A 26,161-nucleotide genomic window follows, 5' to 3' on the forward strand; every position below is an offset into this window, starting at 1 on the left:
ATATTTATCATTTTATTTATTATTAATACAGAAGTTATAGAAATATATAAATAACCACACATAAAATATGTTATATATTACATATTATTATTAATACAAATACAGTATAATATTTAAAAAGTAGAATATATGTTTGTATTGAATAGAGAGAATAAAAAGAGAAATGTTCTTTATATTACTTCAACAAATCCTGTGCTGAATATTTAAAAAGAAAACACTTAACACCTCTAGAATCACACTAGCGCCAACACTTCCATCAGTGTTTTTTGTTGGGGGCGACTGTGTGTTTGTTTTATTGTTTCAAATTAGAGGGGTCAGCAAACCATGTAGCTTTACTGCAGTTACAAGAAACGCTACCAATCAGAATCCACTCATTCCTGCTACACACTTCCAGCAATTTGACACCATGGCACAGCAGTATGTTAATCAGACTGGGTGTTTGAATTGCAGATATGAGCAGATATGCTGGGTTGCCCACCAGTTAGGTTTTAATTGCATCTGTTTAAATATGACCAATACCAAGAGCAGCCAGTATATTTATTGCTCTGTTTTTGTCTCTGTGTGGGCGAGACTTAAAGGCACTGGTGTGCTTCCGCAGTATTTTAATGTAAGTCGCATCAGGTACATAGTCGTATATCACCACGCCTGTGGGTGGATGCTGGTTTATTGCCGTCAAGCCCAGCATTAAAATAGCTCCAGCATTTCACCCATTTGTCGGGACACACTTGAATTGCCTTTCTCTCATTCAGTCTATTCTCTTGCATCACTTTGCTTTTCTGGCCGGGCACACAGGCACAAAATACTTAAATGCATCGTGGCATACGGACGCATGCATTTTGCTCTTAATAGCTATGCGTATGGAGTTGTATATGTTTTTTGCTTGAGCTATTGCATGTGTCAGCAGTTTAAATTGCTGAGCGGAGGCCTAGTTTTAATGCATGCATGATGTCCTGTGTGTACCAGCGTGTATGTGTGTTGTCCTTTCTGCTCCGCGATTGGGCTTATTGATTGGAGTGAGCTAAAGTCTTTGATGCATGTAAGACTCTGTCTCACTCACATCTCAAATATTAAACTGTCTAATAATAATACAGTTTCTAATTACTCTTAATCTCTCTCTACTTTACTCTGCCTTCTGCCTCTTAATTCTCCTCGCCTTTTAAACAGTCAGTTTTGGATTCTAATTTATGTGTCTTCATTTATAATATTATGTCTTAGGTTTCATTTTAAGTTCAGTGTATGTTCAAGGTCATATATTATCAGATTGCACCTGTAACATATATATCTATGCATGTGTGTGTCTGTGTAAGTTTATGTGTGAATGGTAGAGCTTCAGCCTTCAGCTGCAATGAAAACACCTTGCTGAGAGCTTTAGTTTCATTTGGCGCTAGATTTTTGAGACAATTACTTATTTATGTGTTTGTTTGTTAAGTTGTAGTTCCCAAGCTAACTCTAATCTGAGTGCTAAATGAAGCTTGTACAGTGGAAATTGTTTTCTTTTTTGTGGGTTTCAAGAGGGATGGAGACAGCAAGAGGATATAGCAAGTGTCTATGATGCCTCTAGTGATTGGTCTTTGGGTTTGTGTATATAATGCATTGTTTCTTTCAGTGAGTTCTTTGAAACAGTCTGAATGAACCTGCTAGGGTTTCATTGAACCTGCTCAGAATCGGCTGCTCATGTTGAACAATTTTAAATCTTAGGGTCACAAGTAAACAATCATGTTTGGCAGTCTTAACATGTGAATTATGTATGCAATATATGTAACTGTAATGTTTTTTGAACATTAGTATTTTATTAGTATTTTTATGTTCATATTATTTTTTTCTTCTACAGGTTCTACATAGAAAGTATTCTCTACCTCAAGGACAATGCCACAATAGAGTTTTTCTTCCTCAATGCAAAGTCCTGCATCTATAAGTGTAAACTGTTGTCACTGTACTATCTACTTAGAGGGCGGTATGAGCCAATGCCCTTTATATCCATTTCCATACTTCTAATGTATACCCATGGAGCACCTTTTTATCCATAAATCTTACGTTGAAATGCCACAGATTTGTCTTGAAAATCATGGCAACGGCTGATTGACTGATGGTACTGTAAGAATGTGCAAAGTACCAAGCCCCCTTCATCCCACATATATTAACATATATTACATTTATTATACATGCATATATACTATTATTCAAAAGGTGTCAATAGGGTATTGTAAAATATTTAAAAGTATTTAAAAAAACGGTTTGCAATAAAAATTAAGCAGCACAGCAATAGTAATAGAAAATGTTTTTTGAGCAGCAACGCATAAATATAGATTTCTGAAGGATTGGAGTAATGCTGTTGGAAAATTCAGCTTGTATCACAGGAATTAATAGTATTTCTAAAAAAATTTAATATAAAAACCTTTATTTTAAATCTAAAATAACAATACAGTACCAGTGGTATTACAGTATCATTAGAATTTTTAAGGAAATAATGTGTAGTGTTTATATATATATGATTATATATATATATAAAGCATCATATATGCATATGTATATATATATATATATATATATATATATATATATATATATATATATATAAATATATAATTAAACATTTGCAATAGCTGTTTCGCCTGTTTCAAAAACATTCTGTATTTGGTGAGTGCATATGTGGCCACTGATCAAATACCACAGATTCCCACTCATGAGCTCATTGCTCACACTTTACTCTAGAGTCGCTTCTAATGCATGCCAATCTCTCCAAAAGTGATATCCTGGAAATTTTGTGTTCAGCAAAGGTAAATGAATCACTGCATTTTGACTTGGTCTTCAAGCAATTAAAGACTCCCTACACTTCCAAAACTCCCTCAACACAAAACTCCATGTGTGTATGTGGCTTTTGTCCTGATATTGATTAAGACAGGAAATAGTTGAGGTAGATTTAGATAGACCCCTTCAGTGATAAGTCAGCAGATCAGGTCATTAAAAAGAGAGAGCTTAGAAGATAAGAGACAGATTAATGGAGATATCCTGGTCTCCAAGGTGATCCTGAATCCTATGCCTCTTTTTCTCCTGTCTTGTCTCAGGGAGCCTCTGGGTAGAGGTGGACAGTGTGAGGTGGTGTTTGGAACTGGCCTCTTATATCCTACAGGCGGTAAGATCGTGTCATACTGTTTATCATTTTGTGGACTCTCATAAACCGTGCAATGAACTTTCATAAAGTTCATACATCCCAAACACACTTGTGCGCAGCATTTATAGAGTCATATTCAGGTCACTACAGATATTTCAGCCCTGACAGGCATTGCTTTATTTTAAATCTAAAACAGGATGTTTCCTTTGTGCTGTAAGTTATCCATAATGAGGGAAATGCTTTGGGAAATACGGTTTCCTGTATGACTCTGTGTATATGTGATCCAGGTGTAGCATCAGGTATGTTATGTGTGTTTGACCTTTTAGGAGGATTCAATCCAGATGGCTGTGACTACATCCCCTACTGAGACACACATGCACCTTTCTATGTATCAGTGGATACGTATCTTTCTCCAAGCAGTCTCTGTCTTCACCATCAAACACTCATTATAGATACTAAAATATGTCTTTTTTTTCTCCCACAGGAAGCTAAAGGAGACTTCATACGGTTATAAGAGGCTGTATGAATGAACGAATCACCTTGGATTGACCTCTTACACTCGCACGCACATTATCAAAGTCTCTATCAGTGTGTCACTGCAGAGTGAAAGCAGATCCAATTTGTAGCGTGATATCAAACTCTCTCCTTCCTACATAACACATGCACACGATTCAAGAGAGATGGAGAGAGAAAGAGAGATATGGGGTGTGAACCCTGGGAACGGAGAGAGACAGAGGGAGGAAATGGAATGCAGAGGATAAACAGTGTTAAATTACACACACTAACCCCTGGCTCTCCATCACACACACACGCTTACACAAAACACGTTCTACACACACAGTATCTGCTACCAAATCTGTCACATGTGCATCCTTCCAGCTTTATTCTGTCACTCTGTTTTCTTGACTCAATTTCCTCTACCTCGTACACTTCCTCTTTAACCTCTCCATCACTCTGTGTTAGAAATGGCACACTACCATACTGCCCCTAATTTTTACAGTATTTGTTTTAAATATAGTGTGAAAAATTTTTTTATGTGGAATGCCTTTATAGTCACTAACTTTTTGCATTATACAACCTGGAGCACACTGGAAAGGGTAACATATCCCACATGTGTGAATTCATTTGACTTAATCTTCCATTAAAATAGTTATTAAAGTAATTAAAATAGTTCATTGCAACTAATTTGCCTTTCTGTTTCTTCTGTCTCTGTTCTGTAAATCCAAATGATTTTTTTTTTTGCTCTGTTAGGTGTTTCTGTTCCTGAGTATTTTGTGTTATTTTTGCAGTAATGAAGCTACTAGGGCTGATCTAAAGAAACTGCCAGCACTGCCTACACAAGAAGCACTGAAGGAGCACCCTTCACTCGCTTACTGGTGAGACACACACTTTACACACACAGCTGTCAGCTGATAATGGAGAGGTATTAACGAGAAGTATTTGCTCTGTGTTCTCTGAGCACCTGGGAAAGGATTCTGACAGAATAATTCTCTAACCTAATTTCCCCCGAATTCTATTTGATGCGAATGAAGTGTTTCACAGATGCTGCTCTTCTAAAACGCATTCACTCACACATTCATACTTAGCAGGCTGGTGTATTTCCTGTTTTAATAATGAACTTATCTCCTTCATGGTGTTGTATTTCATTGGCTGCCTCTCTGTACATCTGTAAGCCTTCACTCTTGCCTGTTTCGTGTTCCTGTGGAATTGAAATAGGCTGACAGCCACGCTCTTATGAACACTGTCATCTGTTGCCACTAATCTGAATGTGTGTGTGTTTGTGTCTGTGTTGTGTTGCAGTGAGGACCGGGTCATTGAGCACTATAAGAAGCTAAGTGGACAGTCCAGGGGCCAGGCTATCGTCAAGTAAGAAAATGCTCTTTTGAATTTGATGAAGAAAATGCATTTTATCTTCACCCAAAAATTAAACTTGCCATCATTTGATCAACTCGATCATTGATCATTCCAAAAACAACTTCTGTAGAATTCAAAAGAACTTAAACTTAAACATAGGGTCCTGCATAGAGAATTAAATCCCATTTGTTTGACAAAAAAAATTACATTTTCAGTAATTTAAAGATAAATGACATTAATGTTTTATGCCTTCATTTGATGACTAGATATACAACACAGAATTTTTGAGGAAAAATTAAACGTCATATGCACATGATCAGGATGGCCTAATTTTGGGCCAGGAATAACCCTGAAACTACATCACATATGTTCACATGGCATGCGAGAACCAAAGATTTGATGTTTTGACTCCACTTTTAGACGTTTTTTTTGTTTCACAGAAGAAATCAGTGCCTAAGTGTGTCTAAAGTATCCAGAAACTTTCAGTGCTGATAATCTTTTCATGCATCCTACTTCCGAGATCCACTCCCATGTGTTCACTGCTATTGTAAATTGTCTGCATATGTAACATCTATAACACACTGTCAACGATTTCTTCTTTCTTCTCTCTCACAGTTATATGAGTATAGTGGAGTCGTTACCCACATATGGAGTGCATTATTATGCTGTTAAGGTGGGTCAGTGTGCTCGGAGGGAAAATTTATAATCACAGCCAGTTGTCAGTCCATACACACACACATTCTCACGACCTATAGTATCAGCGCTTGACTTAAGTGTTAAAGGATGCTTAAGACTCGTGTGTTTAAGATAATCTTGCTGTCATCAACCATAAGCTGACACTTCTCTTTGTATCGGTATGTGTGAGTGCGCACATTAACTCTCATTTTTTTCTCACTCTTGCTTTCTCTCAGGATAAGCAGGGTATCCCGTGGTGGCTGGGATTGAGTTATAAAGGCATTTTTCAATATGACTACCAGGACAAAGTCAAACCAAGAAAGGTAAGACTGTCTTTCCTCTGTGGACTTACTACAGTTTGACTTCTTTTGTCCTCTCTCGACATCTCTTTATCTTGGTCATCCCATAATAGTTTTACCTCCGTGATGGTAATTAGTAGTGCCAGCAAAATTCATCCTCACTAGTGGAACAAGTGGAATGAGACCTTAAATCATTCCAGTTGTTGAGAAAGAGGTGTGCCATTACTTTTCTGAGTGGTCAGGCTTGCGATAAAATGAACAAATTTGTCTTTTTTGACTTAGGCAACCACCCAGAACCAGTCACTTCTAGAAAATGTAGCTTATGACAGTGCCTTTTAAGAAAAACTGTTTTGTTTCTTCACGAGGGAGGGGAACAAATCCCACTTCTTCTTTAAAACTCTCTGCTTTGCAGAAAATCCAGTGGATGTAAGCAGTTTCCCTTTACGCTGTGTTTTGAAATTTAGCTTGAGCTGTGTGCTCTAGTATGAATATGTGTTTATCACAGAGTCAACTTTGCTTAACCTCATGACGTCAGCCAAGACAAGTCTGACCGTCTGACACTTGGGTGTGGTGGCCTCAGATAGGCTCATGACCTCTGGCGGTCTGACCCCATAGCGTTTTTTTTTTTTTTTTTGTGTAACTTTAGACAGAGACTCTCAAACTTCCAGACAAACTATCAGTGACACCAAGTAACTGAAATGCTACAAATCTCTCTCAGTCAGGAGAAACTTGCTTGCTGTCAGAATGACTTCAGGTGTGTGCCCCGCTGGCTTTGGTTTTCCATTCTCACAGCACACACCCGTGTTTTAGCTCTCTCCAAAGGACAGGCAAAAACTTCAGCCTGTGGTGAGGAACAGAAAAACCTTTCCCAAACCGCAAGCTAAAAATAGCGCTTCAAAGCAGAACATCCAGCCAATGAAAAGCCAAATTCAGGCCTATTTACAGAGAAGGATCTGTTACAGAAAAAGAGAGTTGAAATGAAACGACGCAGCAGAGGGCAGCTCAGAATGGAGGGAAGAGAAACCAGTGAGAAGAACAGATGCGTCTGCAAAAATGCCACCGATGCAAACTAAACAAAATTATAGCTCTACTGACAAATCCACCTAAACCTGAATAACAATTTAAAAGGATAGTTCACCCAAAATGAACATCATCATTTACTCACCCTGATAATCCAAACCTTTAATTCTTCTACTGCAGAATGCAAAATAATATAGTTAAAAATGTTTAAACTAATTTTGATGATGCAGTGCAACAGCATTGGATCCTTTGACTTTCATTGTATAGAGTAAAAAAGATGTATTTCAAAATATTTTCTTTATTTTCCAAAGCAGAAAGAAAGTCCTACAGGTTTGAAATGGCACAAGAGTGAGTAAATGATGATAATATGTTCAGCTTGTGTGAACTATTATTTCAATCGCAGAGAACAATCAGACATCTAGCCCTGTGTTCAAATGCCAGGCTGCAACTTTCCACTGATCTGCATTTCAGATGGGTCATTGCCACTAATGTTCTCATTACACAGTTTGCCTCCATCGCATATGCACGCTTTTAATGTTTTGATGATAAGCTCACATGCACTAATGGTTTGTGGCTGTTCTCCATCTGTAGGCAGTGTGTGTGAGAGACTGTGGGATATACTGTTAAATATGCCACACACTAAAAGTTGCAGACTTGGTGAGTTAGTGGTTGGGTTTGTTTAATGAGTTTCAAACTAATTTAAACCCTCTCCTAATGAGAAACCACAGAGCATTTGTGCCAACGCATGTGTGTAAAGTTTCACAGAGGTGTGACGAGTACATTTGTGGTTTCATCATGAATTGGGGTGCGTGTTTCTCAAGAGCTATTGTCCTCTACCTAAACTCCCTCCGCAGCCTTGCTGACTCCAAAACCCGCAACAGGAAACCCAGCAGCAGACACCCGCAGGATTACTGTCGCCCTGACAACACAAAACATACTGGAAACATTAGTTCGTCTGACGAATCCTCCTAGACCACTCCCCAAAAACTGGCATGTGTACGGCTGTTTCTGATTGGTTTGGATCAACTCATTAACTGTACTAACTGAAAGATTCTTGCCTTGTAAAACATACAAACAGCATAGCCAATCTGAAAAAAATGTATAACTGCCCTTCTAGCCAGATGGGACGTTATAGCTATGAATCATGGGGATTGCAGCCCTTGAGTCACCGGTGATTGTTTTCATCCTGTCTGCTGCTAGTGACCTTTGACCTTTCCAATGCCCTGTCTTTTCTCATAAGCGCTCTTTTATAGCTCCGGCTAAGTAAATACCATGCCACACACACAGTCTTCCTGTACTCTATGCGTTTCTTTGTGAGAGAAAGGGTGGGGTTTTGTTGTATTATTCTATGTACAGACAGGCTGCAGGGTGGGCGTTGTGCGTTATAATAAAAGCAGCTGCAGTGAATAGTCATAGTGATGAAACGCCTATGACATTTACTCTGAGACTCCTTAAAATCTGAACTCCCTTACTTTGGAATTTTCTAAATAAGCATGTCTCAGTCTGACAACCAAATCAACCAAAAGCAAAGGCAGCATTGCATGTATTATTGTCCGATTAGGCAATCTTAAATGCACTGAATGATTTTTTATATTTATTTATTTATTTATGTGTTTATTTTTAAATGAATAAAAATTGCAAATGAACAGCCTTTATTTAAAATAGAATTTTTTTTCTAACATTTACTGCCACTTTGATCAGTGTATTAATTAATGTATCCTTACTGAATCATCTAAATAAGAATACACTATTGTGTATGTGTTGCGCTTGCATGCTTTTCTGAGTTTTTAGTTTAACTGCATGATAAAAACGTTCCTGGAATCAACTGCATCACAGAACAGAGGTGGGATTTTCAGACAGGCATAGCCAATCTCTGGACCACATCACCATGACTGTGAGTCTTCATTAAAATCCTTTGAAGTCCAGAACAAGATTTAACTCTGTTTCCAGAACAACATGAGGACTAGAACACTGTTCAGCTTTCAGTGAAATATGTGCTGGAACTAACCAGGATTCAGCACATCACTGGGCACATAGGCCCCTTTTGAAATGCCTTTTCACTCTTAGCCTCTCGTGACTGCATGCCTCAGAATTACACACACACAAACACACAGTTTCAGCTGAGATTGTCTCAATCCAGAACAATAGCCAGAAGTCCCCAGTTCTACCTCACTGTGCCCAAAATACTCTGGTGTGGTTAATGCTCCATGCCTCATTGGCTCTTATAACTGCACCACACTAGTGTTTAGATGTCATGGAACATTGTAGCCTCCCTCACTTTCTTTTTCCTCTCCTCCTCTCTTAAGGAGAAAGAGATTTGTATCTCAATAATGAAAGCTGTTTTGAAAGTGTTAAGGGTCAAATTTGTTCTTGGTCCCATGAGACCATCAACGCCTCTCATAAACACCAAGAAACATTCACGCTATGTACTGTTCACTTGCAACATGTTTTAGGGCGGAAAACATAAGGAATTTAACTATTCTGCTTCCATTTCCATTAAATTATTTAATGTCCCTCTGTTTTATGTTAATTTACATTTTAATAGGACAGAACTTCCAGGAACAATATACATATATATAACAAAACAGTACTATTTTTGTAAACGTTTTATTGTTGTTTATTACCTTTATTTCTGCTGCTCTTATTACTACGTATATAAACAGCCAGTTCACTTTGAGGCACAATTACGCTAATTTGCCTATAACACATATTATTATATGCCTATAACAAAAATTATTACATTTAGTGCTTTTTCCTATATTCTTATTGATATTTAGTAACATCACTTTTTAGCAGGAATTGACTTTTTGTTCTTTTTGACTTGTCGAATCTTTTGGATCCACACATAGCTGGTGTTATTTTAGTGATATGTATCATTGGAGCAGTTTAAAACAATAACAATCTTGAGATTGATTAATGAGATTTATTATTTACGCATTGTAGTTTTCAAATGAGTATTTTTGTGATTCTTTATGTATTATATTGTACATCAACCAATCTTTCTCATTTCACTAATTTATATAGCAGTTCATATATTGTAATCTCATCCTATTTAAAATTGTACATTTAATAGACATGCAAGAAAACAATTTTGATGCGGTATGTTATCTGCATCAGTGGAATGTTGCAGATTTTAAAATAACATTATCGGATACTAATGCTATAAAAGTCATTTGATTCCAGTATATTTTTAAAATGGAACCAGTTCTGAATAGGAAATGGTTCTTAATTCCCAATTCTAGTGATGTATGTGGAAATAGTTTGTGTGTGTGTGTGTGTGTGTGTGTGTGTGTGTGTGTGTGTGTGTGTGTGTATAACTATGTTCCTTCCCTCCCCTCTTCCTTCATCTGTCCATTGTTTTCCCAGGCTCTTAAAATTCTTGAGCTCTTCAAGCCAGCCCCCTCCCCTTCTCTCTCCACTCTCTTACATCATTTCTCTTTTCCTTTATTTTCTTCTTTTTTTCTTACATCAAGGTTTTGCTAAGGAATGCTTATATACCACGTATGTTTAATTTAATTAGGGGCGTAATTGATATGTTAGATTGTATATGTCTCTTATATACATTGGAAAGTGTATAGGCTCTTAACAGTTTCAGCAAACGTACAGTACATATTCATGCCACTTTCTCCACCACTCTCTGTTTCTATTGTGTTTTCTTTGTGTCTGTGCAGCTGATGGCTCCAGAAGTCCAATGTGTGTGCCACAGACAGCCTTGTGTGCATGTGTGTGTGCAAGATTGTGTGTAATGAGAACCAGAACCAGGTTTCTTGAGTGAATGAGGAGGAAAGAGGTGGAGGAGTTTAACAAAGCTTCAGCTCTGCATTTTGAGGGGTTACTACAGCACACACACAAACACATCACTCTGAACTCTCCTTAAACCCCGCCCACACAGGAAGTGTGTGTCCCACAGGGAGGAGAGGCTTGGAAGGGGGCTGACTCCTCCCACTCTCGCTTGCTCCCTCTCTCCATCGCTCTTGATCCAAACAGTCTCTCTCTTTCTACACATATACAGAGGAGGACTCATTGTTCCCCTGTGCTTAAGGAAGATTTTACTTACACTAACCATAAGCAAAAAAGTGCACAGAAAAGTAAAATATCTTGGCTTGGACTTAACTTCTGGATTTTCTTTTGGAGGCTTTTCCTAAAGTTTTCTGATCTGGAAAGAGTTTACAGTCGTTGGAGCACCATCCGTGGAATGTTTGGTTGAGGTTTTGGGAATGTTGTAAAAACGTTCTCTCGTCTCTGCAGGTGTTCCAATGGAGACAGTTGGAAAATCTGTACTTCAGGGAGAAGAAGTTCTCAGTGGAAGTCCATGATCCGAGAAGGTAAATCTATATTACAGCCTACACGTGTTCACTCACACTCACAGGTCATGAACTGTAACGGCTTCCAAACAATGTGTCAAATACACTGACAGGGCATGTTGTGGTGCCACTTTTACTACATCTCAGATGGAGTTTGAAATATAAGTTTGTTGAGATCTTAGCAGTGTATGTTTTTGTCCTTTGATTCTTTTGGATTAAAGTGTGGAAATAATTTGAATTACTTATAAGTAAAGTTGCATGACGTACTGAGCTTTACATTGGACTATTTACTAGCAACAAGAATTGAATATGAATCTGTTTTGGTGTAATTTGAATAGAGTAACATCTTTAAACAGCAGTTGTACAAGTTTAATTGTTTGATTTTAAAAAACATATCAGGCTTTGAGAGGAAAACCCAATTTAGTGTCCTCCTGTTCCTGAAGAGAATAATTGTGAATTTTTATTGATAAATGTTACATCTGGTTAGTTTCCGTCCACCAGCTAAGCTGTCTGTTATTGGATTAAAATCTCTGACTTCCTGTGTCCTGTGGAGAAGAGGGCAGACGTACAGCTGGAACACATGAACAAAAACATAGCCTCCTCGTTTTGTCCGTATATCTGTAGAGATTGAGATGTGGTTTGAGTTCGATCTCGGGTCTTCCCTTCTCTCTTTCTTTCTGTCAAAACATGGATTGTTTTGGATTTTTAGTTTGTTCTGATGTTCTCTCTGTCAATATTAGGATGTGTTTAGGGTGTAATCAGGCCCTCATGACATCATCAGTGCATGCCGAGGGCTGGTTAGTCTCTATAGGACAGCAGACACTGCCAAAAGCAGCAGCACACGCTGCCTCAGATGCTGACAGATAAACCGCCTCATTCACGCTGTTCAAACAACCACCACGACAGCCCAGAAACGCGGAGAACACGGAGGGAGTTCACAGAAATGCTGGAGGCTGCGGAAATAAGACATGAAAGACAGCAAAACCGTTTAGGAAGATGAAACAATCTGTTTATTTTGCAGCATGAGGGACTATGATGTGTTTTCTTTCTTGTTAAGTTCACTGTCATTCAGTGAAAGTCAATGCAACACACGCACATACACTAATATAGTTTTGATAAAGAGTCAGAAGAAGAGGGTCTGCTGTTTATCTTTGTTCTAGTGGAGGCCTGGAGGATTTTATAAAGCCCATCACTGGACACACATGTGCGCTGGGTTCGACCACAGTGTAATGGTGTGTGTGTGTGTTTGTGGGCTGCACTGTGTGTGGTATGTTAAGACGATACATCACAGAGCTGTTGGGAATATTATGTGCTAACACCAGTTCACATTTCACATATCCCACATAAATACACATCATACTGGTGGCTGATAATATAGCAGACAATAGAATTTAATAGCTTTTTTTGTGTGTAATTTTTATGCCTCTAGTAGTATCTAAGTATACACAATTGTTCAAAAATGTGGGTGCTATTCTATTGTATATTCTTGCGCATTGCTTGTTTTCAAGATGTTAGATAATTGTTAATAATAGTTGATGATAATGAGCAGCAATTTAGCATATTGAAATGATATCTGAAGGATCATGTGACACTGAAGACTGGAGTAATGATGCTGTCCATTCAGCTTTCTCATCACAGGAATACATTACATTTTAAAATACATTTTTAAAGAGACACTTTGAATTATAATAACAATTTCTTTACTGTGTTTTTGATCAAATAAATGCAGCCTAGGTGGACATAAGAAACAAAACCTTATTGATCCCAAACTTACAATTTACAGTGAATCAAAAATGTTCTGTTGGCTAGCACAGTAGATGAGGTATTTGCAAAATAAATCAGTTAAAATCTTACAAGCATCAGTCAGCTTTATCTTAGAATTAGCTTACCTAGCCAATCAACATAACATGGGCACAGGTCTGTTTACTGGCTGTTTTATTCATCTTTGGATGTGGTTCGTCCGATGTAGAGGAGGTTACTGTGTTTATTGAAATCATAAACACAAAGATGGTGTGTGTCTGTTAAAATGCAAGTGTTTTAAATGTGTTTGGGAAATAATAAACATTTTGCTTTTCTACACTGACAATGTCATCAAATTCAGTGAATATAAAGTCGGTTTGTGTTCACTCCAACTGTAGGGCGTCTGTAACGCGGAGGACATTTGGTCACAGTGGCATAGCCGTGCACACCTGGTACGCCTGTCCCACTCTCATCAAATCCATCTGGGCGATGGCCATCAGCCAGCACCAGTTCTACCTGGACCGCAAACAGAGCAAGGTGAGCGTACTTTTGTGTTTTCGATCTTGTCTTCAAATGTGTTTCTTGTATCAGTGTTTATGTGTGTGTGTGTGTTTGATTCATAATCCTGCTCTTACTACATCGACTTTCCTGTGTTTCTGTGGTCTACCTCTAACTGTCTCACCGTCTAGACAACCATCTCTACAATCCTCAGGGCCACTTGCACATACACACACATACACACACACACATAACTATCTGTCTCTGATTTTGCTCAAGGATTCTGTTACACTTTTAAAAGCTGCGGAATGTTCGTCTCTTGGAAAATTCTGACACACTCAACACAGCTGGCAAGCACATTCACTCTCTCCGTCTCTGTCTCTCAGAGCAAGATCCACGCAGCACGCAGTCTCAATGAGATAGCCATAGACCTGACAGAAACAGGAACCCTCAAGACCTCCAAATTGGCCAACATGGGCAGCAAAGGCAAAATCATCAGCGGCAGTAGCGGAAGCCTGCTCTCCTCAGGTCAGAACACTCACACACACTCACACAAAACAGGTGCAATTACAAGATCGCTTTCTTCCTGTTTACAGAGAAACTTTGCATTCTTGCATTATTTTTTACTTTTTGTGTTTCAATAGCAAACTTTATTTTCTCACAGAACTCACAGAAAGAATTTAAATATATTGTCCTTTTAAAGGGTTTTTAGAAATGGCAAATCAGCAATGATGTGGGGCCAGTTGTAAAAGCTTCGGTTTTATATGTGTAAAACCAGTGTTTGTGATCTCATGGTGATGATGATGTCATACGCTGGGAGTGTTGGGGTGTGGGCATGTGTGTAAATTTTCTACGAGGTGAGAGTGAGAATAGCTTGTCTTGATGCTGGTTTTGGACTCCTGCCGTGGTGTCAGGTATCATGAATTAAAAGCGCTCGAAGCAGGACTCCTCTGGTGTCGGTCATATGATCTCCCTTTCATCTGGGCCATGTGTCTTCAGCCTCTTAATCACTGACCGCACATGAGAGATTAGATCATAGCGGAGGCTTGGACAGTCGCTGCATTTTGGAGTTGTTTGCTTTGCTTAGGCAGCATGAAACAAACTGCGTTCACAAACCATTTTACTTCTGTTTTCTGAATGAATGTATTTTCTGTATTCATTTATTTTTCTTAAATTGTAAAGTTGGACTGTAGAGTTGAGTCTCAGTTATCTCAGCTATTATATTATTGGTTAATATTGTTTTTCCCTGCTCATGAAGCTTGGGTTATATAAACAGAAAACATTTTGCTTGTTTTCTTAGAATAACATGCATGATAAATTGGTCAAAGTTTGAACATAAAAAGTACAAGATTAAAGTATTAAAGTATTAGAGTCAGATTAAAATATTGTTATAAATACAGTACATGTTTGTGCCATTGTTCTGCAAAGACCTTCAGAAATCTCCTGACTTTTTATATGTAGGGTCCAAAAGGATAGAGAGTTTTCACAGAGACATTCTCCAGAACGATTTTACTCTGTTCCAGTGACAGAATTATTCTTTTTCTGTGTCATGCAGTGTGATGCCTTTCTTTGCAGTAGATTTGCTTCATAGATTCACAACAGGACAGTTTTGCCCCTCTGGAGTTCCCATGAACCCCACCCAGCCCAAGTGTGCGTGTCCATTACTAATTTTCTCTTAACGTCTTTCACTTCACTTCCTGTACAGAATGCTTTCCACTGGGAAGCAAAATGATGGATTTATTTGGCAACTCAGCAAATCCAAACTTGGCAAAGTGGAAAAGCTCTTTGCAGCTAAATTCTCCTGTCAGAGATACTCACAGGAACTGGAAGAAAAGAATTCCCACTCTGGTTCACTCGTATGTTCAGGGTGATTCTGGAATATTTACTTTCGGTCTTAGTGTGTCCAAGAAAAAATATTTAAAATACCACTAAATATATATGCTAAATACCACTAAGTATTTAGTCCAAAATACACAACCATTCAAAGTTTGGAGTCCCTAAGATTTTTATATTATTGAAAGACGTTTTACCAAGGCTTCATTTGTTTAATGTAAAAACACAGTAAAAACAGTAATGCTGTTAAATATTATTACAATTTGAAATAAGCTTTCTATTTTAAAATGTAATTTATTTTTATGATGGCAAAGCTTTCTTGAAAACAGTCGTGATGCTTTTTTTTTTTAATGTCTTTACTTTCACTTTAGAACAATGCAATGCATCCTTGCTGAATTTCAGTATTAATGTATGTAAGTGCATAAAATGTATGCATGTATTACTGATTCCAAACTATTACATGGTAGTGCATGTCATGATATAAAAAAATGTCATAGCATATTGCTTTACAGTGACGGGACAAACCTAAGGTTTCAGTGCTTTTTCTGCAGCCGAAGACCAAAGACACACACACACACACAGAAAGCTTGACTGGACACCACCAGTGACCCTGGTCATATTCTCTCTCTATTACTGCTGACCCTTCACTGATTCCCAGACAGCTGCCTGCCCACACACACTTATTATCCCCTTCTGAACACACAAGACGCATCGCATTCCTCTGCAGAGATGCAGGAAGCTTCCATGATGCCTCATAGTTTCAGTGTGAGAACACACATTCATAGCCTCCACTAATTTCTACCCCAGGTAAACAAATACTGGTTTGATGTCTTTAGCATTGTGTAGTGATATTAAGGTATCACTCTTGTTATGCAACCCTTCCCAATCTTGCCAAAAAATTCTGCTCACTTCCTCGTAAACATCTCAGACACACAACTTTGCCTTTGTTTTGGGTACGCATGGACTATCTGCAAAACAATGTTGCCCCATTGGGGCCCTTTGTTTAATTTTGTCCGGAAACACACACACACACACTTTGCCCCTTTCATAGCATTGAAAGAGATGAAGTACACACCCTCTTGCTAAGCAAGAAGGTCAGTCTGATTGTTTAAGCTGAAGTCTGCTTGTGCTGATTTGACCTTTAAAACTTTTCTGATCTTTGACCTTTAGGTTAGACACACACATACTTATTTGGTCAAATGTGACATGTGTCAGGCCCTGGATTTGATTTAACCTTGTGTATGTATGTATGTGTGTTTGTAGGCTCTCAAGAGTCAGACAGTTCCCAGACCGCTAAGAAGGACATGTTGGCGGCTCTGAGGGCCAGACAGGAAGCACTAGAGGAGACGCTGAGACAGAGAATAGAGGAACTAAAGAGCATTTGCATCAGAGAAGCGGTAAGGATTGAAACAACTTGTCACCTTCTGAGCATAATGGCTCTGTTGGAAAACCTGAGCTTACTTTCTGTCTACAGTCTGCATATGAAGCTGTTATGCCAGAAAAAGGACAATTACATTTGTTGTTCATAAAGAATATGTTAATCATTTAAATCATAAATGATCAGATTAAATAATCAAGGTCATATAAAGTCAGTGTTATGTAAATAATGTAAACGGTATATAAAAATTACTTAAAAAAGAAATATCTCTTAAGTCTTAGATTTCTCAATGAAAAAACAATACACCCTGATATCATTGTTTAACTTCAAAAGGCTGATCACTGAACATTCAGAATCAAAACACTTTGCACAGAATTACGTTTTAAAAGCAATTCACAATCCCTCAATACTGCAATCTGGTAATTCATTTAAAATTTCTGGATATTATTGGTATTATGGTTACATAGTAAACTGTTATGGGCATTTAATTCAATGTAAACTCTTGTAGCTCCTGTATGCTGCCCTGTCATTTAATAAATAGATTCTACTAGCATTGGCACAATCTTTTATTGGCTTTATATATATATTACATATCATCACATAAAAACACTATGTTTTTGAGTAATTTAAACTTGCAGTTGGCCTGTTAAATGAAGTGGACAAATCTATGCCTTAGGCAAAATAATGCCTTAGGATGAATTACTGTTTCTGTGTCATGAAATGTAATTTTAAGGGTTTTGCAGGTGAGAATGTAGTTGTTTAAAAACTCAAATATGTGACTTAATTATAAAGATAGGGCCTATTTGATGCACCTATTTGCTGATTTCGTAGTTCCAGGCTATCGCTGGGTTTATTTATATATCCTCTTAGAGCAGCCTCAAGCCCAGCTAGACCTTCCGACATTTGCTGCTGGCTCTGACGTCTCTGTAGTGTTTAAACATTAGATACAATATGTTTTAAGTAATGTTATATTTAACAGGAATTCATGGTCTCATGCATCTTTTCTTTGTTTCTGATAATATAGTTTTGGCTAAGCACAAAATTTTCTTTAACTTGAATTTGACTGTAGTACAGCTGTGTTTGCTTTTGTCTTTATTTCTTCTTAAGCCTCTTCTACTTTTATAATGGCTATTATTGTTCATTAAAACTGACAAAAAAAGGCAGAGTCTTCTTGTCACACTTTATCATCGTGTGGACAGTGGAAACACAAGCTGGATTTGGGTGTTCCGTACCGAATCGTACCATACTGAACTGTACCAACTCAAACCGCTCAGTGGAATCGAGCCAATAGTGTGTTGTGTTTCAGGAGCTGACAGGAAAACTTCCAAAAGAGTACCCTCTCGACCCCGGGGAGGAGCCGCCCACCGTCAGACGTAAAATAGGCACCGCCTTCAAACTGGACGAGCAGAAGATCCTACCCAAAGGAGAGGTCAGTGATGTTTATAGTGTGATTTATGGTTGGTACTGAACCCTGACCACAGCAAACGCTGCATAATTATTTCATTGTAGACTGCCCTTTAAGCTACAATTAGACATCCATGTATGTGTGCAGAGGTCTATAAATAGCTCTAGTCTGGCATGATCAGAGGAAGTGGCGATAATGCAGTGTATGTGTTGAGTGTCAGCCAAAAGAACTAGATTGCAAAACCCAAAAAACGAGCTTAGCTGTGTGAATGAAGAAAGCTGATTTATGTAAGAGGTCGTAAAGTCATCTTTGTCTTTGCATTTGTGTTTTTACATGACTGATGATTGTTGATTTTGGGTGATTAATCGAAGGCATTGATAAGAGGCCACAATATCTTCGCTCTGTGTGTGAGAACTAGACAACTTGGCGCCCATAGTTGTCTTGTTATTTTGACAGAGACTGTTAGTTATTTTACAATGGATTGATGTCCTTTTCTTTTTTGGCTCAGTTTGCCAATTTTGTATATGTTTACACCTGTGTGTCTTTTAGGAAGAGGAGTTAGAGCGTTTGGAAAGGGAATTTGCCATCCAGTCCCAGATAACGGAGGCAGCACGGCGGTTAGCATCCGATCCTCACATCAGCAGCAAAAAGCTGAAGAAACAGAGGAAAACCTCGTATCTGAATGCTCTAAAGAAGCTCCAAGACATCGAGAATGGCATCAATGAGTACCGCGTTCGCTCTGGGAAGAAACCCACACAACGTGCCTCTCTAATCATAGAGGGTGAGGAATTCTGTTCATTGTATTTGTAGACGTTTTCGCAGTGCTTCTGCTAGTTCATTAAGTGTTTCCTCCGTAAAGTCTTTCATGCTGAGAGCAAGAGTAATCGCACCTCCCCATAGACCTATAAAACCGTGTGAAGATATGTGTCTGTGTGTGACCTCTGCTGTGAAAATTCATTTAACGCACTCTTGTTCACGCTCAGGTTGCAAAGATTTGTTTGACATGTTGGTGTATGTGAGTTTTCACTTTTAAGTGTCTTTGTCTTTGTTTGGCAGAAGCGAATATCGGCTCGGAAGACAGCTCACTGTCTGATGCCCTTGTGCTGGATGATGGTAAGCTTTGTACAATTGTTATACAGAAATACCAGTTTAACATCTCTATTCGGGTTTCAAATTAAAGCAGAATAATTAACAAAAAAAACAGGTCAGGGTTTGATTATATCCATCTGTAATTAACTGGATTGTGAAAAGGAGGTATTGCAAACGAGTATGAAGCCAATTTAAATTATTCTTATGCCAAATAATCTAGTTTACAGATACAAACCAGATATTCTCATTAAGATTCATTCATTCATTCATTCATTCATTCATGGCCCGTTAATATTTAGTATAGAATTTGATTTTTTTTTTTTTTTACTTACCTTTGAACTTTAAGTATCTAATCAATAATACTCAAGACATTTTATGAACTATTTTTCTTTATATAAACAAACACAATAAATATGGAGGTTGGATGTCATCAAGGTGCAATTAACAATTATTTTCTAATTAATATAGTTTACATATACAATTAATATCCAAGCATTATTTTTGCTGATCAAAATATTGTAAGAACTTTGAATTTAATGTACACATCGAGACTCTAAATGAATTTTCTTAATTTCTATCATTTATTTTAGCAATTTTGTCCCCAAAGTAAAAAGAAACATGTATGCATGCATCACCTTTACCTTCAATTATTTATTTATCTCATATCCTCTCACTCTGTTCTCCAGATGACCCCCAGGTGACAGGAACCCCTCGTTCTCTCAGCTGCCTCCCCACACAAAGGTCTCCCTCCCCGACCCCCATCCCACAGCCGACCGCCTCCCCACAGTCCCTGGACGGACTGGAGACACCTGCATTACCAACGCAGTGACTACGACAAGTCCCCGATCAAACCGCGCATGTGGGTGAAAGCTCATTAGAGCGAACCCTACGAACGGGTGAAGAAACGCTCCTCACACTCCGGGTACAGACCAGTCTGAAGATTTGTGATGGTGTGAATATTGTGGTGCACATGTAAATGAATGAATTATGTTTATTCATTTCTCTTTCTGCAGTAGTCACAGGCGGTTCCCCAGCACAGGCAGCTGTGAGGCAGGAGGGAGCAACTCTCTCCAGAACAGTCCTGTGCGCTCCCTCCTCACTGGAACAGCCAGTCCAGCATGCCCTCCACCCCTGACCTGAGAACACGGAGCTACGTGCACTCAGCCAGGTGCTGGACACACACACACTCAATGTCCTCTGCTGTCGACATGAGAACATCACCTGTGGTTTTATTTAGGATACTATTTACATTATTGTTTATCTGAATGATTTATATTTCAACTCATTCATATTTTCTGTAATATTATAATTAATCTGTATATAATTTAATACAATTTGAAGGAAAATCAAAACCATACATAAAATTACCTAAATTTAAAAATCAGCCCTATTTACTGTCAAACTTACTCTATATAATGTTTGTGTTTGTAATGTTTTATTTTTAATACACTATCAGTCAAAAGCTTGTTTTGTACGTTTTTGAAAACAATTACACATATGCTCACCAATGCTGCATTTATCTGAACCAAAATATAGTAAAAACTGTAATGTGTAAAATATATATATTTTATATTTATATTTTTAAATGTGATTTATTCCTGTGATGGCAAAGCTGAATTTTCAGCATTATTACTCCAAACTTTAGTGTCACATAATTTCTCAGAAATCATTCTACAATGCCGATTTGCTGATTAGTTATTTTATAAAATATTCATTAATTATTAATAAAATGTATTTAAAAATGTATTCAAAATGTAATATTTAAATACTAAATATGTTTGAATAATTTTCTTTCTCAGTCTAACTCAGCCATTCCGTGGCCGAAGTTCCAGTTTGGAGTCTCAGGGGAAGCTGCTATCTTTGGAGGCAGACACAGAGGTGGGACTTAGCCCTGACCTGTTTCTGTCAGGACCACAGAGGACAGGAAGCAATGGCTCTGTTGTCCCCGACGACTGCTCATCTTGCACCAGCCACTCCAGTTCAGAACATTACTACCCCTCATCCACCTCCAACCCTAACTACTGTACGCTGGCCGAGGACTCGCCCTCCAAAGCCCGGCAGCGGCAACGACAGCGCCACAAGTCTGCCGGACACCTGGGCGCATCCAGTTCTGGCAGCATGCCTAACCTTGCGGCACGCAACGGGAGCACCCACGGAGGGGTGTGCGGTAGCCACCAGGGTGTGTACCTCCACAGCCAGAGCCAACCCTCCTCGCAGTATCGCATCAAAGAATACCCGCTGTACACAGAGGGCAGCAGCCCCAGCGCCGTGGTCGTCCGCAGCCTGGAGAATGACCAAGAGGGGCACTACAGCGTCAAGGCGCAGTTCAAGACCTCCAACTCATACACAGCCGGGGGGCTTTACAAGGAGGGCTGGGGCTCCGGGGAGGACGGGGAAGCGGGTGGTGGCAGCGGGAGGTTGACGCCTTCCCGGTCACAGATTGTGAGGACTCCGTCTCTGGGCAGGGAAGGAGGAGGAGGGGGGCGGGCAGCGGTGTCAGAGGAGCTGCGGTGTTGGTACCAACGCTCATCTGGATCGATAAAGGAGCACAGCCGCGCGCACACCAGCTCAATGCTTCAGATGGCCGTGGAGGACGAATAGGGACACTAGTGAAGGGGTCACCAGGTGAGCAGATCAAATGTAAATGATGCAAAAAGATATAGATACCTGCAAGACTTTAGTCGGGTTAACAACATAAATTAGATGCAGCCATGGTTCTTGATTTGTGGCTATTTTTTAAATAAAAATTGCGCCTCCTTTGTATAAATATCCGTCAAATCGCACCAAAATCCGTTACCATGACTTATTGCGAGAGGCAAAAGGTTATGTTTTAGCTGCATAACCTTGGTTAATGGAATACATTTGCAATACATTTTTATTAACTTTTATAAAATGAAGTTTTGCAAATATGCAAAGGAAATGCAGCTAGTGTTGAAGTCACAATAGAGGGTGGGTTTTAAACAGATTAATTCATTATCTCATTAAATTGTAAAAGAGCTATTCATTAGCCATTCTATTGAATAGCTTTATAATTTGGTAGGCTAACTAGAAAATGTGCTGCAATTTGATTTTTTTATTTTAGGATTAAGATGCTCCCAGTCATTTTTTTCAAAGTCTAGAGCCTTGGAAAATGAATTTGAGGCTGTGAAACGTTATAATGTTTTGTATTATTTTCACAACACCCAGGTACACTAAGGTAAAATATGGTGCAAACTGTGCAAACCTTATTTACACATTACATTTCATTCACATATGCTAGGTCTGTATATTTCACTTCACTGTGTGTACATTTTTTTACTGCAGTGATTTAGTGCGTATGACAGAAAGAGAAAGAGTGGTGGAATGAGACCTATTTTATGTGTCAACTTAAGCACATTGCTGTGAGGTGTGTGTGTATAGAGGCTGTCAGGGTGGTCTGGTCAGGGTGTGCGTCGTGGGGATTATCACCTCTCTCTGGGTGGCAGAATCACTCCAAACCTTTTCCAGAAGCTCAAGAGGGTGTTGGCAGTCAGCTTTATCTCCAACACGTTCACCATGCGTATACCTGTATGTGACTGTAGTTCAGCTGTGTTTATTGGTGTCTTACAGTGGAGTCTGTGTGTGTTTCAGCTGCATCTCCACACAGTCAGAGGAGTGGAACTCCTGCAGTGACCCTGCAGCTACACCCCCCTGCAGTCCACAACACATACTCAACTGGCAGAGCGGGTAGGACACTGAATCAATCAGAATTTTAACAATGTTTATATTTACACACACACACACACACACACAAATATATATATATATATATATATATATATATATATATATATATATATATATATATATATATATATATCATAGTCTAGATGGAACTAATTACTAGTTGGTAGTAGCAACATAGTATCTAGTACTCCAGTGGATTGTTAAAAATGTACTGCATCTCTGTAGTTTCTTAGATGGATTTACCAGTCAAAATCATGCATTAATACTACAAAAACAGAGTGACACTTTTTCAGCCTAATCTGAAGGACAAATCTCTTGAAATTAGTTGCTAAAATTCTCTTTTAATTGAATTTGCATTGTAGTCAATGTGAATAGATTTGTGTGAAAAAAATCACTTGCAGTGATTTTTTGTCAGTGATTTGCATCATTCCAGACTTGCGTATGGCTTTAGGCTAGGCTGATATGGTTTTCCTTGCACTAAACTTTGACCATGAATATTTATATACGCTTCATATTTTTATTGTGCGTGCCTTGGTTACTTCCAAAATTGCACAATTGGCTTGGTTTTCCCGTAGATTGCACAGCTTTGTTTGTCAGTGGGTATTTAGTTCAAAGAACAGACATATTTGAGGATGTTGGTCAAAGCCTGGGACTTGGAGCACATTCTCTTGGTTTAAATGCCCACCTATCTGTACCAATGCTTTGTCTGTGTTGTTCACTTTAATAGTGTTTAACCGAACTACCCCAGTGTCAAAATTACACAACTCACTCTACATTAACTGATCACGGCTACCACCCACTAACGCTTTCTCTTTCTCTCTCTCTCTCTCTCTCTCTCTCTCTCTCTCTCTCTCTCTCTCTCTCTCCCTCTCTCTCTCTCTCTCTCTCTCTCTCTCTCTCTCTCTCTCTCTCTCTGTGTCTCACTAACCCACCTCTGCCTGAATGTGTATGTGTGTGTTTCTCAGGGCAGTGATACGACTGAAAGTTCTCCTACTGAAGACCGTTCTCCCTCTCACCAAAGCACTGACCAGTAGAGAGGTACACTCTCTCTCTCTCAATCTATATCTATCTGCATGTTCTGTATCTCACTCACTCCTTCACCTCTCTGATTGTGTCATTTTCCTGTCTTGAAATTTAACTTGTGACTGAATTTGTATTGCAAAGATAAAAATGTTATTTAATTGAAAATTTACTAGGGAGTACTGAAGCAAAACTTTATTCTGGGCAGGATGACCAAACTTTTTTATCACAAAATTAGAGACTTGAAGTTAACCCATTTATTCGTATGACATTCAATTCCATATAGGCCTTCTGATAGCTCCTAGCATCAGCAGTATAAATATAGCAGCCTGTTAAATATACCTGAAATATCAAGATGTCTAACACTTTCCTCTATTTCTCATCTGCAGATCACCGTTCTCCGATAGTTGTTTCCTGAGCAGTCCCCTGTGCTCTGAGATAGTGGACGTACAGTGGTACGGGCACGAGAAGGCAAAGCCGGGAACTCTCGTCTAAACTATCATCCCTCATCCCTCTCTCTTTAAAAGAGTGTTCAGAAGGCAGGCCTGACCAAAGTCTGGACCTCAACTCATCTGAAAACCCTATGGCTGGAGCCAGTACCACCTCGACCTCTCCTTCTTTATCTCTCTGTATATCCGGCGGTACAGTGCTTATGAACTATGGGAATACAAGAGTCTGAATGAACTGAGCTTGACCTTGTCTGACCCTCCCACTCTGACTTTTGAACTTTGACCCAGTAAGCTGGCAGCCAGTTCCTCCGTATGCACAAACCCTCCATGTTTAATCCATCGCTGGATTAATGTGCATAAGAGAGACGTCTTATGCGCGTTGTACTATAAGTGAACCCCACACACATGCTAAAATAGACACATGTCCCCTGCTGTCGTGTGTGTCCCTCTGCACTGATGTCAGAGAGCCGGCATCGTTCTCTCTCATGCACAAAAAAAAAAAAAACATTCCGATGGATTGCTTTGGCGTCAACCATCTTTGTAGATCTTTATGTTCTCAGTAACAGTATGTGATTACAAGCCCCTCTTTCATCCTACAGCGCCACTTCTCATTGGACCGGAGTGCATCATAAGCCCCTCCACTGTCTGTGAACTTTGATACTTTGTGAATAACAATAGAGCATTTAAAAAAAAAAGGCAGAAGCCTTGCTGATGAAGAAGGATGAGCCCTGATATCATATCGCTCAAGATTACTACGTCACAAGTACGACATTCCGAAGAAATTCAAAACATTGTGGTCTTTGTGCGTAATGTTGATTTGTCATTCTCAAGTTTATCGATACTGGTCCATTTTCGCAGAACATTAGCTAACTTAGAAGCCATAGCTGTACAACAAATCTGAAAACGTTTAGCTTAGAGGCTTTAGCATGACCCTCGGCTTTATACGACCGATCTGTGAAGTGCTGCAACTCAGGCGCAACCGGCAACTTCGCCACCATGGTGCTCTGAGCCTGAACTGCATCCCACAATGCCCTGCTATATGCTCACACTGCATGAACACAGTCACAAACCCCCCCGCGTATAGTGTTGTGACATCAGTGAAGTAACGAGACACACGAAAAAACCTTCTCCAAACACTCCTGGCCTTATGGGTTTCCTGTTTTTTACGTATCTGTTTTTAATATTCAGGATTTTACCTAAGTGTAACACCACTACGACGCATTCGTTCATATTTATAAAACCGTCAAAAGTCAGATGAGCACAACGTAACGTGGCAAACCGACACAATATTCCGATGAAAATAACGTTACCTCTTCCTGACCTGTTAAAGGCTTTCAGGAGAACAGCATTCCAGAATGTGACGCGATTAAACAAGTGCTTCATTTTAAAAGCAAACGATAAGAAACTACAAGCTCAGACAATACAGGGTGTTTCATGCTTTTATCATGCAGTCAACAAGATCCGAAACCACGTGTGCCCCTACGCCTCGATGCGTCTGACCAAGAAACATCAAGCCATAATGCTAAAGAACGCATTTGTTACACTCTGCGAGATACGAAACATTGTACATGAAACAGGTAGCCGAAAGCACACCTTTTGCCGTTACAACTCGACCGGTCTTCAAATAACAATAACGTAAGCAGTCATTATTCCGAAGGGTCCAAATCACCAGACGTTGAATCTAAAAATCATCCGATTCATCTTTCATGAAGGGCCTATAAGTAAAGCTGACGTTTTTATCTGCCCTGAAATTGATTGTTGATTATTTTTGTGCATGCTC

General features: G+C 39.0%; 1 pseudogene; it reads left to right on the top strand.

Moving 5' to 3' along the window:
• Nucleotides 1-406: 406 nt before the first annotated feature.
• Nucleotides 407-25,030, top strand: LOC122362785 (annotated as a pseudogene).
• The last annotated feature ends 1,131 nt before the right edge of the window (nt 25,031-26,161 follow it).

Source organism: Puntigrus tetrazona, chromosome 18, assembly GCF_018831695.1.
Source record: "Puntigrus tetrazona isolate hp1 chromosome 18, ASM1883169v1, whole genome shotgun sequence".
NCBI lineage: Eukaryota > Metazoa > Chordata > Actinopteri > Cypriniformes > Cyprinidae > Puntigrus > Puntigrus tetrazona.